Source organism: Monodon monoceros, unplaced genomic scaffold (genome assembly GCF_005190385.1).
Source record: "Monodon monoceros isolate NGI ecotype Baffin Bay Population unplaced genomic scaffold, NGI_Narwhal_1 Super_Scaffold_16, whole genome shotgun sequence".
NCBI classification, from domain to species: domain Eukaryota; kingdom Metazoa; phylum Chordata; class Mammalia; order Artiodactyla; family Monodontidae; genus Monodon; species Monodon monoceros.
Window position 1 is genome coordinate 58,739,164 of NW_021703772.1, and position 16,023 is coordinate 58,755,186.

The following is a 16,023-nucleotide window of genomic DNA, read 5'->3' on the forward strand; positions in this document are numbered from 1 at the left end:
CTAAAGACTTAGGGAGCTGAATACAAACTCATTTGGGGTCCAGAGATGCAAATGACAGAGACAAGCAAGATAATGACCCCTAGACCTAGAGAAGATGCAAAACTACTGCAAGGATTGACGGATGATGCCCAGATAGGACTCTTTGCTGCTGGGATGTAAACTTCACAAGGGCAGGGATTTTCGTTCTGTTTAATGATGGATCTCATACCTAGGCACTCAATATATGCTATTGAATGACAAATGAATACTTTAAACTTGTGATAAGCTAAATAAGCAATGTGAGAGTGTCTAATTTATCGAAATGCATTCACCCCAAAATACCCCCTGTGCCCTAGGGCCAATCTCTGGATAATTCTGAATCACTAGCTAAGCTACTATTCATGTAGCCACTAATTGGCTTGGCCTTTCCTCCTTCTACTTGCACTTTCTCTGGTGTGACCCTTGCCTGTGGAATGGTTGGTCTGACATTTATGGCTCTGCCCATCATCAGTTAATAAACTTCCCCAGAATAATCATACTGTATCAATTCAGTCATTAAGCTGAAATGGTTAGCAAGATCACACAATCCTCCAGACTTTGATTGTGGAGAACTAAGGGTATGGTAACATGTGGGTGGATATGTAAGTAAGTAAATATTAAACTGAGACCAAGAGGAGAAAAAGAGGAGAGAGCTGCCCTGTCTTTGCGCGTGCCTCTCTCTGATACTCAGGGATGTGCTCAGAGCAGTTGAAAAATTCTCCGCTTGGCTTGTGCTCCACTCTGAAAACAGATTTAACTTCGTAAAACAATTTCATTAACATCATTGCACATATAATAATGGCAGTCAGGGTTTTTTGAACACAAGAAAAGCCCGACACAAATAGAGAACAATCCAAATAGGGTAACAGGGCTAGGAAAAACCTGGCAGCTCTTGCAAAACCTGCATGGAGCCAGGGCCAAAGCTCTGAACTGCTGTCCAGCCACACCTCCTCTGAGGCAGGGCTGTTTCTGGTTCACACTCTTCTTCCTCAGGCAGGTTCAGGCTGTTCTCTTTGGTTTATCTCCTCTTTATAATTCAGTTCCACAACCTGATGAGTTTGCTCTTCTGCTTAGTTCCTGTTAAGAGTTGCTTTTTTCTTTTTTACCAACCTCTGTTCCATCTGAGTCTGTGTCTTCTTATGAAAGATTTCCTCTTGGGTGTGTTGGCCAAGGCACTGACCTCATTGGTTAGCCCCATGTGTTCCTCCCAAGAGGCATGTGGGTTTACCTAGTTTGAGTTATACATGATCCTTGCCCTCTAAGCAATTTGCAACCAGGTAAACAGATAAAGCAGGTAAATATTGGATAAGGTGTAAAGAAGTAAATCAATTAACTACGACAATATAAATTACAGGGAATACATTCAAAATGCATAATTTACAAGAAAATAGGTTAGTTGCTTTTAGTAGAGAGAGTAAAAAAGTCTGGCAGATAGGATGGATTTGTGATCTGTTCACTCCCTCATCCAGTAATAACTAAGTAAATATGCTATGTTGGACACGGTAATAGAAAGAAGATGGGTAAGACATGATGCCTACTCTCAAAGGTTATAGTTTGTAGAAGAGACATGATGTGTGCACATGCCTATCTAAAATACGAGGGGGAAAGTGTTCAGTGTTTCGAGAGGTACACCAACAAGGCTCAGGCAAGGGAGCAACACTTTTTGGCTGGGGAGGAGGTGCGGGTATTTGAGGTGGGCTTGAAGCATAGGTGGGATTTCATATTTCCAATGTTTCACCAGGTCACTGATGCCTCGAGGTAAAAATAAGTCACGGTAACTGAAAAAACAGTATTTTTCTGGCTTTGGTCCAAATCTACTATAGTGGCATTCTAAACCTTACCCAGTCTGCCTGCCCCAGTATTCTTTGGCACTTGCCAGTTCTTAACCATTTGAGAATCATATCCTCTTTTCAGCATCTGTGCAACTTATAGAACCTATTTCCAGAGAAATAAACATACATACCCAGTTAGTTGCATGCAGTTTTCAAGAGTTCATGGACCCTTGCAGCCTATTCTTGGACTCCCAGGAGTCCATGGTCTCCAGTTTAAGAATTCCTGATGCAGGGCTTCCCTGGTGGCGCAGTGGTTGAGAGTCCGCCTGCCGATGCAGGGGACACGGGTTCGTGCCCCGGTCTGGGAAGATCCCACATGCCGCGGAGCGGCTGGGCCCATGAGCCATGGCCGCTGAGCCTGTGCGTCTGGAGCCTGTGCTCCGCAACGGGAGAGGCCACATCAGTGAGAGGCCCGCGTACCGCAAAAAAAAAAAAGAATTCCTGACGCAGACAGTCCCTGAAGTGTGGAAGCCATCAGTGTTCAGAGCTACGCAGCAGGGTCCTGCTGTCGATGCATCGGGAGCTGTCACATACGGAAGCCACGCTGTATTCTCTGGGGTCCTCAGTGCTCCTGGCGCAGGCTGACCTGTGTAACTCCGAGGGCCAATTTTGGTTCCAAAGCAGTGCTCCTTGCTAGTGTGAACCCATGTGTACACACACGCACGCACACACACTATCAGAATGGGGAATGCATTTGTGCAGGGTGTACACGTTTTTAAAAGTTTCCCTGGTGATTCTGATACCTGTGATGTGTCCCTCCACGCTCACTGCCTTAGGATGCTATTATCTGTGAGCCTCCTGCATCCCTTGTGCTGAGAAACTCCTGCCTGGCAAGTGCATCAGACATGCCTAGACAGATCTGAATCCTGGCTCTGAGCCCAGCTTAGGCTCAAGCTGGGACATCCCTCCACTCCCCTTCCATGCTGAATTAATATTGCAGCTGGATGGCAAAATAAGGTCACCAACAAGGAAACTCTAGAAAGCAGGCAGTTTACAAGTGTTAAAATATTTATCACAACTTCCTTGAACAGGAGCTGGGCTGGAACCTTTTAGAATCAGGGATGTGACCTGGGGTTGTTGGCTGAATGTTCTGCAGCTCCAGAATTAGACTGCCTTCTGGGAGTAGTGAGTAGGTTGGGGTGAAAACCACATCCCCTTTCCTACTTTTAATACCACTGAACATCAGTGTGGTATCTCCCTCACGACCAAGGCTGGATTACCTGATGGGCAGAGTAAGCATGTGCTTCAGGCACCAGCAGTGCCCTGTCGCAGTTCCTACTCCCACTTTAATCAAAGCTACATGGCTCTCATCCCCATCAGGACCCCCTTCTCAACTGGAAAGGGCAAATCAAGCAGAACTTTACCCTGGGGGTATAACGGTACCTCTTTATTCTGGAGGGCAATCTGTATCTCTGAAGACTTGAGGACAAACACCTAGTTCATATACTCCAGTACTTCCCAGGAATTTCTACGTTTCTAACAGTTACTCACAAACACCCACTCTATCTGGGTGTTGGGTCAGGCACTTCAGAAAGGAACCATTGGCTTCCCTGGTGGTGCAGTGGTTGAGAGTCTGCCTGCCGATGCAGGGGATGCGGGTTTGTGCCCCGGTACGGGAAGATCCCACATGCCGCGGAGCGGCTGGGCCCGTGAGCCATGGCCGCTGAGCCTGTGCGTCCTGAGCCTGTGCTCCGTAATGGGAGAGGCCACAACAGTGAGAGGCCCGCGTACCACCAAAAAAAAAAAAAAAAAAAAAAGAAAGGAACCATTTATGGTGAGTTTGTGGTAGGGAGATATTCTGGGGAATGTGTGAGGAGGAGGCCTTCCTGAGACCCCTTGATTCACAACAGAAAAGCGACTATGTCTACTGTCTTGTGAACCAGGCCTTCTTCTTGCCTTATGTTTTTCTTTTCTATTTGTTTTTTCTTGGCTGAAATTTAATGTAAAACTTTTGCTGTCTTAAATGTTTTCATTAAAAAAATAAAGGGAGGGGGAGAAGAAGGCTTTTAAATCTTTCTGGTTCTTTCTAATAACTTTCAGTTCTGACATTTGCCTTGAAATTGCCATGACTTTAGGCAAGAGGAAGGGGAAGCAGGAAGAGAACTCCTGGCCTCCCTGAGCCTGACTTCGGAGCCCAGGCTCTCCTTCCTATGCAGAAGGAGCCAGGAGCCCCAGGGAAGGACTTGAAGGCGGGGGTGCTCACAAACAGTGGGCTGGGGAGCCTTACTCTGCACAACACTAAAGCTTCTAAAACAGATGATTTTGAGGTTTGGGAGCTGATTTGTCTTAAGAGGTGGGCTTTTTTTTTCTTTTATTTAACTGAGAGTTACTACTATCTTTGGAATTTATTTCCTTGGAGGTTGGTGGCAGCCTGAATTTGGCAGTGTTCAGGGCAGTGTGCTTTTGAATTTGCTTTCATTTCTTTTTTCTTTTTTTCCTCTCCTAAAGCTTGGGGTTGTGAGGACTTAGGGCATTGCTTCATTAGGAAAGGGAACATGTCAACCTGTGCTGAAACTGCTGTGCTACAGGATGCCTAGACTCACATGATGTGCCCTGAATAGGGACAGGCAGGATTCAGGACTGAGCTCAATATTAAAACCAAACCAAAACCAAACCCAAAACCAAAAACAGCTATCAAAGGCAGAAAATAAATGAGAACATTTCACGCCTCTGAATTTCAAAATTAAAAGACAAGTTAAAGACTGGGAAAAGTGTGTTTGAAACATATATAAGAGAAGTTTAATGTCATTTGAAAGTGCACCTTTAGGACTTCCCTGATGGTCCAGTGGTTAGGACTCTGCACTTCCACTGAAGGGGGCACGGGTTCGATCCCTGGTCGGGGAGCTAAGATCCTGCATGCTGCGTGGTGTGGCCCCCACCGCCCAAAAAGTGCACTTTCAAATCAAGAAGAAAATGGCGAATACCTCGACAAAGGGTATAATAATATAATAATGCACAGTATAAGGAATACAAATGGTACTAACTATATAAAAATGCTCACCCTCACTAGTAATCAAAGAATTTCAACTTAAACAAAAAGCCATGTTTTTGATTATCAAATTGGCAAAGATTAAAAATAAAAATAGAAACTGAGGTGGTGAGTATGTGAGAAATGGGTACTTACTTTTATAAGTAGCTAGTGAGTGTATAAATTGGAGGGCAATTTGGCAGTGCATATCAGAAACCTTAAAATTGTGTGTACTCTTTGATACAGCAAATCCAATTAAAGGAATTTAACTTTAGGGAACTCCCTGTCAGTCCAGTGATTAGGATTCTGCGCTTCCACGAGTTAGATCCCTGGTCAGGGAACTAAGATCCCACAAGCTGCATGGCGCAGCCAAAAAAGAAAAGGAATTTAACTTTAAGGAATTATCATGGATCTGTGTAACTATTTAGCTACAAGGATGTTAAATAATATACCTATACTATGAAATACGCAGGTATTAAAATGATGTCATAGGTATTTAATTATATAAAAGGATATTCATAATATGTCAAATTTTAAAAGTTAATTAAAATTAGCATATAACGGGACTTCCCTGATGGTGCAGTGGTTAAGAATCCGCCTGCCAATGCAGGGGACACGGGTTCGAGCCCCGGTCCGGGAAGATCCACATGCCGCAGAGCAACTAAGCCCTTGTGCCACAACTACTGAGCCTGCGCTCTAGAGTCTGTGGGCCACAACTACTGAGCCCACATGTCACAACTACTGAAGCACACGCGCCTAGAGCCTGTGCTACACAACAAGAGAAGTCACTGCAATGACAAGTCCGTGCACCGCAATGAAGAGTAGCCCCCGCTCACTGCAACTAGAGAAAGCCTGCACGAAGCAACGAAGACCCAACACAGCGAAAAATAAATAATTAAAAAAATTAGCATATAACAGTATAATCCAGTTTTTACAAAAGAAAATCTGATGGATAGAGAAAAAGACTAAAAGGATGGAAAAGAAAGTTAACAGTTATAACCAGTAGTTTTTCTAGGGTAGTGGAATTGCATTTAATTTTTCTTCATTTTCATCATCTCTGTTTTATAAATTTTCTACAGAGAATATATTTTCTTTTCATAAATAGAAAAATAAACCTTCATAGCATTATATATTTAGCCAAATGGTGGTATATTTTTATTCCCTGAGGATGGTGCCAGTGGAAGAAGCCTTATGGCTTCAAAGGTAACTTGGGCAATGAGCTCTATCATTTTCAAATTTTAAATAAGAATTTTTTGAATTTGAAGCAATTTGATTTTGCTCTTTGTGGAATAGTAATGTGAAGACTCTCTCTAGAATTAAAAATTCACTCTGACTCTTAGACAAGTGATTTAATCCCCTTTTAAAATTAAAATGATGTTCTGAGGAAATTAGTCCACAAGGACTAACGTAACCATGAAAATAAGCACTGACATTTGCAGAGTTTAAAAATAAATTAGGGCCCCAAAGCCCATTACACCAGTCTAAACATGAGAAAAACATCAGACAAACCCAAATTGAGAGTGGCATTCTACAAAATACAATTGCTCCTCAAAAGAGTCCCGGGTGTGAGAAGCAAGGAAAGACTGAGAAACTGTCACAGGTCAGAGGACACGAAGACAGGACAACTAAACACAACGTGGTATCCTGAGTTAGATCCAGGAACAGAAGAACATTAGTGGAAAAACAGGTGAAATCCAAATAAAGTCTGGAGTTTAGTTGGTAGTAACTCACCAATGCTGTTTTCTTAGTTTTGACGAATGTACCAGGGTAATATAAGATGTTAACATTGTACGGTGACTAACCATCATGGTTTGCCTGGGAGAGGGACTTTCTACATATGAAATATACACTACTCATCTTTTTATTATCTTGCCGTTTGTGTTTTCAGAGATACTTGTTTGCAGGTGGCCTTTTAGATGTATTCACTTTTAGTATACATTAAATAGACTTCTAAAAGTTTGTACTTTTTTCATTCCATGCTTTATCCATGGATTTTACTTACTTTTGAAATATTCATTTCTAAGCCTTTGTTCATATGCTCTCATCTCCTCTCAAAAAAGTTTCCATGATTGGTTGAACCCCTTTATGCACAGGTCCCTATACTGTTCTTATAGAGTCTTTCACTCCAGTATTCTACTAGATTTTTAAAAGTGAAGATTCTATTTACTTTTTTTCTTCCCATTTAAAAAATCAAGGGAAAATTTACATACAATAAAACATCCTTTTCAGGCACAATTCTATGGATTTTGGACTATACTAGATTTTTTACAATTGTAATTCAAATATTCCCTTCTTCATTCTTAATAGATGTTTGAATTCATCAATCAAGATAAAGATGACTTGAAATACTTACGGACTATGTCTATACCAGTTATAATAAATAAAAACTTCATTAAATTATTGTTTATTTCCTAAATATTCCTTTTCTCCTGAAGATTCAGAATTATTAAGTTTAAATTTCATGGAGGACAAGATATTGGTAAATTCTGTAGGAAATCAATGATTGAAAGTATCAGAAAGTTATGATTTAATTTAAAAAGTCAGCATGAATTCACATCTTATCTGCCTCAGTTATGTGAAATAACCTCTGGGTCTAACAAGAAATATCAGCTGAGGGAAGCCATGAACCAATTACTTGGGATAAAGCACCATGAAAAGAATACTATACAAACAACTAATCTGGAAGTTAGAGAAGTAAGGTGTAAGGATGAACTACTTAAGTAGATTAAACATTGACTTTGATATCAAAGTGTGGAATAGTTTGGAATGGATGGATTACAAAGCTCTAGTGATCAATATTAGGACCAATTTTATTCATTTTATATGTCAATGACTTAGAAGAAGGAACATGCAGTTTTGTATGTTATACAAAACGAGAGGGAGGGACAGTCAATACAAAGAAGGAATGAAAAGACTTGAGTAGACTAGGAACAGAAGCAGATAAGTGGCTTATTCAATTCAAGGTGGAGGAAATATGAAGAAGAAAGATCATCTCATAGTAATATGAAATCACAATGTTCAAAATAGAGTAAAAGAATGAAAACTCATTAGGTGAGTAAATAAGCATGCTAGAAATAGAATAATTCAAATGCTATGAGTAAGAAAGGAATATTAACTATAGAGTTTAAATATTAATATTCTAAGTAAAAACATTAAGTGTATTTTTAATGTAGTAGACTAAAATAATAACTCACTGGAATATATATAATTAGAGCAAATAATTATGCTTTGGGAATTCCCTGGCGGTCCAGTGGTTAGGACTCCGAGCTTTCACTGCCAAGGACCCAGGTTCAATCCCTGATCCGGGAACTAAGATCCCACAAGACACGTGGTGCGGCCCAAAAAAAGAAAATAGTGACATTTGCTGTCAGGGATGAGAGAACACTTGTATTCTGGGTAGTCTATCAATACCAGAAATATCTTATTAGGTGGTAGAGTCACCTAATTTATTATTTATTATGCTTTATAATTTACATATATATTGCACATATTTTATATATATCAAACGGTATATAATAAAGACATTTAAAGATTTCCTTACAAGTTTGTGATGATTTGTTCAGCTGGTGAATGCTAGTTTTGTGGCCCCTTTACAATCAGCAGGTCATATCACTAGCAGTTTCTCCATGAAAATAAGATGTCTGAGACTTTCATCTTAACAGAATACAAATTCGTGGTGTATTGAAATCAATGAACCATTTAATAGATATTTGTTCATTATTTTCTCTTTGCTCAACAAATGTTTCCTGAACTTATATCAAACATGTCTCTTTTGATAAAGCATAAAAATCTAACATTTTCTTTTAATATTTGAAATTCAAATAAGTTAATGTCATAGCTTTAAAAAAAAAAGTCCCAGTGGCACAAATGAAGAGTTGTTTTGTTTTCAAATCATACTCCTCTCCTTCCTTGAGAATCACCACTTACAAGTCACAGAAAAAGGGTGAGACATCATGCTGGGGCACAAAACATGTAGGATTGAAACAGTGGTGACAACGTGGTCATGAATTAAGCATAATATTAAGGGTACATACTCTATGTGTCTTGGAAAATTAAAAGCAAGGGAATTACTAATTGCTGGAAGTAATGGCTTTATGGAAGAGGTTAAGACTTGAACTGAGGCTTAAAAGCTTGTTTGAATTTGCAAGAGCACAGGGGAGAGGGCAGGACAAGCCTGGTGGTAGAGTGAGTAAAGGTTCAGGGGTAGGAGTGATTACACACATAGGGCAGTGAGGGGTTTGTATGCATTAGATCATGAGAATCACTAACATTTTTTTTTTTTTTTGCAGTACGCGGGCCCCTCACTGTTGCGGCCTCTCCCGTTGCGGAGCACAGGCTCCGGACGCGCAGGCTCAATGGCCATGGCTCACGGGCCCAGCCGCTCCGCGGCATGTGGGATCTTCCCGGACCGGGGCAGGAACCCGTGTCCCCTGCATCGGCAGGCGGACTCTCAACCACTGCGCCACCAGGGAAGCCCTCACTAACATTTTTGAGGCAATGGAAGGTTAATTTGGTGGCAGATGCAGAAAAGAAGGGCGCAGGAAAGTCTGGAGTACCATCTAGAGCTACAGAAGTCCAGACAGGGCAAAGCACCCTTTGATCTCTTTCAGAAGGAGCTGTCTAACCCTCAGTGATTTCTGAATTTGGAAGATACTCCTTTAGCAATGTATGTAGTGGACTTTAGACTTTGTTATTTCTCTTCTGTTTTATCTGGATTTGTGTATGTTTATCTTTTGTCTCTTAAATGGATTATCTGCTTCTTGGCGGTAGAGACCAAGCAGTACCTTATGGAATAGGGTTCAATAAATTTTGTGGTTTCAGAGGGTAGCTGAGAGAGATTCTGCAGGAAAACTTGTTAGCACCTCGTAACTGGCTGCCAGTGAGAGAAGAAAGAGAGAAATGTGTCAAAGGCAATTTCATGTATGGGCATCTGAGAAAACGAGAACCTTGCTGTCAGAGGTAGGAAAGTCACAAGGGAGAGGGGAGCTGGTTCTGTAGAAAGTTATCAGTTTAGCTTTGAACATTCTGAGTTTGAGGTGAAAGTGAGACATTCCAGAGGAATTTACAGTGCTTGAGGTTATGGAACTGGAACTCAGGTGACAGGAGACAATTACAGAGATTTGGGATTGAATTTAGAGATGGCTAAAGTTGCAGGAATGGTCGAGCTTCCAGGGGATGAGCTTGTAAAGAAAAGCTCAGGGAATCAAAACCTGAGTCTGGAGTAATGTTCATCATTTAGGAGCTGGAAGGAGGGCAAGAAACACTAAACCTGCACTGTCCAGTATGGTGGTCACTAGCCACATGTGGCCATCTAAATTTAAATTAATTAAAATTAAATACAATTAAAAACTCAGTTCCTGGGTCACAATAGCCACATTTCAAATGCTCACTAGCCATGTGTGATTAGTGGCTACTGTAATGGAAAGTGCAAACAAAATGTTCCCCTCATCATAGTTTTATTGGACAGCATTGCAAAGATATAGAGAAATACTCATTTGAGAGAAAACCAGAAAGCCTATGACCTTTCAAGGGAGGAGAAAGTTTAAGGACGAAACGTTTACAGTGTCAAATGCCGAAAAAGAATGAAAATCTGCGTAGGGACAATCCATGGATTTGGCAATAAGGAAGTCATTGGAGACCTTTAAGAGCAATTTCAGGTAGCATGGTAGGGACAGAAACTGATGTAGCATTGCATTAGGAAGGCAGTAGGTAGAGAGCAAGTTATTGAGACCTTGGGCAAGCAAAGGAAAGAAAGAAGACAATAATTAAAGAAAACTGCAGAGTCACATGGAGGGGTTTTAAAGATGGGAGACTTGTTCATGTTTGGAGAATGGACAGAGGCCTATGAAGATGTTAAGGGCTTTGTCTGGGAAAAACTCCTGGTTTCTCTTTTTACTGTCACAGTCATAATCCTCAGAACACTTCACTTCTAGTCACCAAATGTGTGTTTTCTTAAAAAAACTTATATATTTATTTATTTATTGGCTGTGTCGGGTCTTAGTTGCAGCACGCAGAATCTTCGTTGAGGCATGCGGGATCTTTCGTCGCAGTGCGTGGGCTCCTTGTTGCAGCACTTGGGCTTCTCTCTAGTTGTGGCCTGCGGGTTTTTCTCTTCTCTAGTTGTGGTGCACGGGCTCCAGGGTGCGTGGGCTCTGTAGTTGTGGCGCGTGGGTTCCAGAGCACGTGGGCTCTGTAGTTTGCGGCACACAGCCTCTCTAGCTGAGGTGCCCGAGCTCAGTAGTTGTGGTGCACGGGCTTAGTTGCCTCTTGGCATGTGGGATCTTGATTCCCTGACCAGGGATCGAACCTGCATCCCCTGCATTGGAAGGCGGATTCTTTACCACTGGACCACCAGGGAAGTCCCCAAATGTGTGTTTTTAATCCCACACTAACCAGTTCTCCAACATCAGCTGGATGTCCTACAATTCAGTTCTGACACTGTCTGGAATTAGGGTCAGATCTCACAGGTTAAAGGCTCAGCCCCACAAGCCTGTCCCCACTTCAGACACCAGTTGCAAGTCTTAGATTGTTTCCAGTACTTCTGACCGACCAGCGATAAGTTGGGGTCCCTACAACATCATATTTGGGTTTGATGATTTGCTTGAATGTCTCACAGAACTCAGGAAGACACATTTACCGTAAGGGATATAGATGAGCAGACAGATGAAAAATACGTATGGTGAGGTTTGGGGAAGGGGTTAGGAGCTTCCATGCCCTCTCCTGACATGCCACCTTCCTAGCATCTAGCAATCTGGAAGCTCTCTGAACTCCATACTTTAGGGATTTTTATGGAGGCGTCATCACATAGGCACGACCGATTATTGACTCATTTTCCAGCCCCTCTCCAGAGGATAGGGGGTGGGGCTGAAAGTTCCAAGTTTCTAATCGTGGCTTGGTCTTTATAGTGATTGGCCCCCATCCAGGAGCCCACTTGAAGTCAGCTCATTAGAACAAAAGATACTCCTATCATCCAGGAAATTCCAAGGGATTTAGGAGCTCTGTGTCAAGATCCAGGGTCAAAGCCAAATATTTGAACAAAAGATCCTCCTAGTGCTACTATCACTTAGGAAATCACAAGAGTGACAGGAGCTGTGTGCCAGGAACAGGGCTGGGGGTGTGGGGAGGGGGCAGAGAGCAATACATGTATTTTCTGTTATTTCACAGGCACCCAAATCCCTGCCCTGCATTTGCTTCTCTTTTTAGTTATGAGTTCAAGTTTACAATAGTCTGTAAACTTGGATAGCTCATGAATATCCTGCTAGCACCTCCAACTCAACACATCTAAAATCAAACTCATGATTGTCTGTCCCATACGCATTCCATTTTTTATATTCTTTATTCCCAGCTCATCTTTCCAGTTACTAAAGCTGGAAAACTTAGTCATATGTGAATCATTCTCTCCCTCCCCTCCACTCCTTCAGTCAGTCAGCTGCCCGGGCATGCTTATTTTTAATACCTCTGCCATAGACTCATGTATTAATTTATTCTTTTTGTTTGTTTGTTTAAAATAATGATTATGAAATATTTCAGGCAAACAGGGCAGTAATAGAGAAAAATATCATAATGATAGTATACTCAGCCTAGCTTAAGAAAAACTTGAAATATGAAATCCGTTCAGATCCCATCCTTCTCTCCATACCAAGGGTAATCAACATTTAAAATTTAGTATTTATCATTCCCATGCAAGATTTATAGTTTTACTCCACATGTATCCATATATAGTATAGAATATAAGTCGGTATGTTTTTAAACTTTATATAAATGGTGGTATACTGTTTATTCTACTATAACTTTTTTTCACTCACTATTATTTTTGAGATTTATCCATGATGAATCATCTTTCATTTATTTTAAATGTTATTTAATGAATATACCATAATTTATTAACCATTGTGCATTTTACTGTATATAATGTGTATATATATACACCCATATTTCTATATATAATAAATATATGTGTGTGTATAATTGCTTTTATTTTTTTACTCGACTCTAGAGTTGAAATGGAGTGATGACATGGTGCAGCATTTCAGCCATTTTTTGGGTAATTGGAAAAATTCTATTCCTCAAGGCAGGTAAAAACCCTTTTCAATATTTTCTACAGTTCTATCCAGCTTGCTCTCTGCCACCTCATTCTTTATTTTTTCCTCTTTCTCTTACCTCATCTAACTAGGCCTTGGGCATTGTTGGCTCTTTTTGAGAATAGTTGGTAGATCTGTCTGGCTTATAGAATTAAAGGATAGAAAAATGGAATTCCCTGGCAGTCCAGTGGTTAGGACTCGGCACCTCGGCCGTGACCCGGGGTTTGATCCCTGGTCAGGGAACTAAGATCCCACAAGCCACACCGTGTGGCCAGAAACAAACAAACAAACAAAAAATTCCATTATAAGATAGAGATTTAATCATGAAATAAATTTGAATACACTTCATGTTGAAGGTTATTGTTCATCATTGAGAGACACCACAACTTAATGGCATCAGGTTTATTTATTTTTAAGTATTATTAAAGTATATATATATACTTTTTTATAATATTCTTTTAAAAAAAATTAATTTATTTATTTTTGGCTGCATTGGGTCTTCGTTGCTGCGCACGGGCTTTCTCTAGTTGCGGCGAGCAGGGGCTACTCTTCGTTGCGGTGCGCGGGCTTCTCATTGTGGTGGCTTCTCTTGTTGTAGACCACGGGCTCTTAGGCACGCGGGCTTCAGTAGTTGCCGCACGTGGGCTCAGTAGTTGTGATTCGCGGGTTCTAGAGCACAGGCTCAGTAGTTGTGGCGCGCGGACTTAGTTGCTCCGCGGCATGTGGAATCTTCCCAGACCAGGGATCAAATCCGTGTCTCTTGCATTGGCAGGCGGATTCTTAACCACTGCACCACCAGGGAAGTCCCTTAAGTATATTTTTAAGTGTTGATATTTTTAAGTAAAGCTACCTCATAAGTTTGCTAACTTATAACCAAGAGAATTTCTAGCATTTTTATATTATTCTAAGAAAGATAATTCACAAGATACTTTCTAGCACTTTATATTCTTCTAAGACAGATTATTAACAAGGTAGAAATGCATAATCCACCTTTTCTTAGAAAATTGCAACAACTCAGAAATATGGCAGTAGACTAAGGTTCCTGGACTGACATGAATATGACTTCAGAAGTGTTACGGATACTTAGAAAATTTAGAATACCCAGGGACATCAATAGCCTGAATGAAAAGAATGGGATTTCTTGAATTGTAAAAATATCAGTCCTTTTGTACCATGGTGATATCATTGGTGTGGAGCTTGAATGAAAATAAGGGTCTAACTCACTTGGGAAAGTTGATCTTGAAAGAGGTGAACTATTATAAGGTCAAAGAAATTTTATCATACAGTATGTATTGGTTAATTGTAATTTTTTAATTCATCATTCATTTTCCCACAAGATAATTATCTTGACAGTCTTTCTGCTTAGCATTAATTAAACATCCACAACGTGTTCAGTATTGGTTAGAGCATTCAAAATATATGACCCCTAACACAAGGAGTTCACATTCTAAGAAGACTTGCTTTAAAAATGGTCTTCCTGGGCTTCCCTGGTGGTGCAGTGGTTGGGGGTCTGCCTGCCGATGCAGGAGGCGTGGGTTCGTGCCCCGGTCCGGGAGGATCCCACGTGCCGCGGAGCGGCTGGGCCCGTGGGCCGTGGCCGCTGGGCCTGCGCGTCCAGAGCCTGTGCTTGGCAACGGGAGAAGGCTGCGGCAGTGAGAGGCCCTAGTACTGAAAAAAAAAAAAAAAATGATCTTCTTTATAAATATGTATGTTTGATCTACTTTATTGTGTTTATCTTTTCTCTTTTCTTTATTTTTTACATAACAGGTAAGTGAGTCTTTTCAGTTGATCATTTAAGAAGACTTGATATGTTGATTGGTGAGACTGACGCGTGGGTTTGAAGCCTGACTCTGCCATTTATTTGAAAATGACACTGAGCAAGTCTGAAAACCTTGCTAGCCTCAGTTTCCTTATGTATACAATGATGAACGTATGATACTTACCTATTAGCGCTGTGAGGATTAAAGATGCAAAGGAGTTGGCACATAGCAAAAGCTCAAAAAGCTCTCCTTTTTGGTAGACTAAGTAAAAATAAGACAGGAAACACGGATTTTGAGATATATATATATATATATATTTTTTTTTTTTTTTTTTTTTTTGCGGTACGCGGGCCTCTCACTGTTGCGGCCTCACCCGTTGTGGAGCACAGGCTCCGGACGCGCAGGCTCAGCGGCCATGGCTCACGGGCCCAGCCGCTCCGCGGCATGTGGGATCTTCCCGGTCCGGGGCACGAACCCGTGTCCCCTGCATCGGCAGGCGGCCTCTCAACCACTGCGCCACCAGGGAAGCCCTTTTGAGGTATATTTTTGAGAAAGTAGGGAAGATAAGAAATATGAAGGGGGTTAAGTACACCTAGTCAATGTCAACTAGAATGCTTCTGAAATATGATAGTGATTACATAAGTAGAACAAACTTGAAGATTCTTGAAATCCAGTGTACACAAGCTGAAGAGATTCAGAGGTGGGTAAAAGGAGGGTCACAATAATAGCAACAAATTTTATGTTAAATAGACATTGACTTAGGTGGAACTATACAAAATTGCCACCTTTTTAGACAAAAAATGGGTGAATATTGGCAATTTAATATTGTTCACTTAATAGATGTTCAGAAGGGAAGAAAGGCAGTAGGAGCTGTGAAGGAAAGGGCAGAGCCCTTTAGCTGTGGTGCAGTTAACCAGGGCTGTCACTGTTTTTAATACAGAATGGCTAGGCTCCTGCAGATGTGAATCAAGTATTATTTAGTGCCCTCTTCTCTTTGTAGAGAAAAAGGGGATTGAAGATGCATGAAGATGTCATGCCAGTGGGTCTGTAGGTCTTTGAGGCCCTTTGACATTCATCATGGTTTCCAAAGGATTTAACTTACAAAAACACAAATAAGTTTTAAAAAAATAAGTGAGGAAATTGAGAAAAAGGGAAAATAAAGTGACATTCAGATCTCCTGCTGTGATGTAAACAGTGACCAGCATAGAGCTTCCTCAAATCATCTTTGGAAAGGAGAAAGTATAAATAATATCCAGCACAGCTCTTCCCTTCTTGATAAGCAACTGCAGTTTCTGAGTTCCTATGTAATGTAGCAGTAAGTGCCATTGAGAGGCCGTCTTCTACCGAAAAACAATTATCTTTTA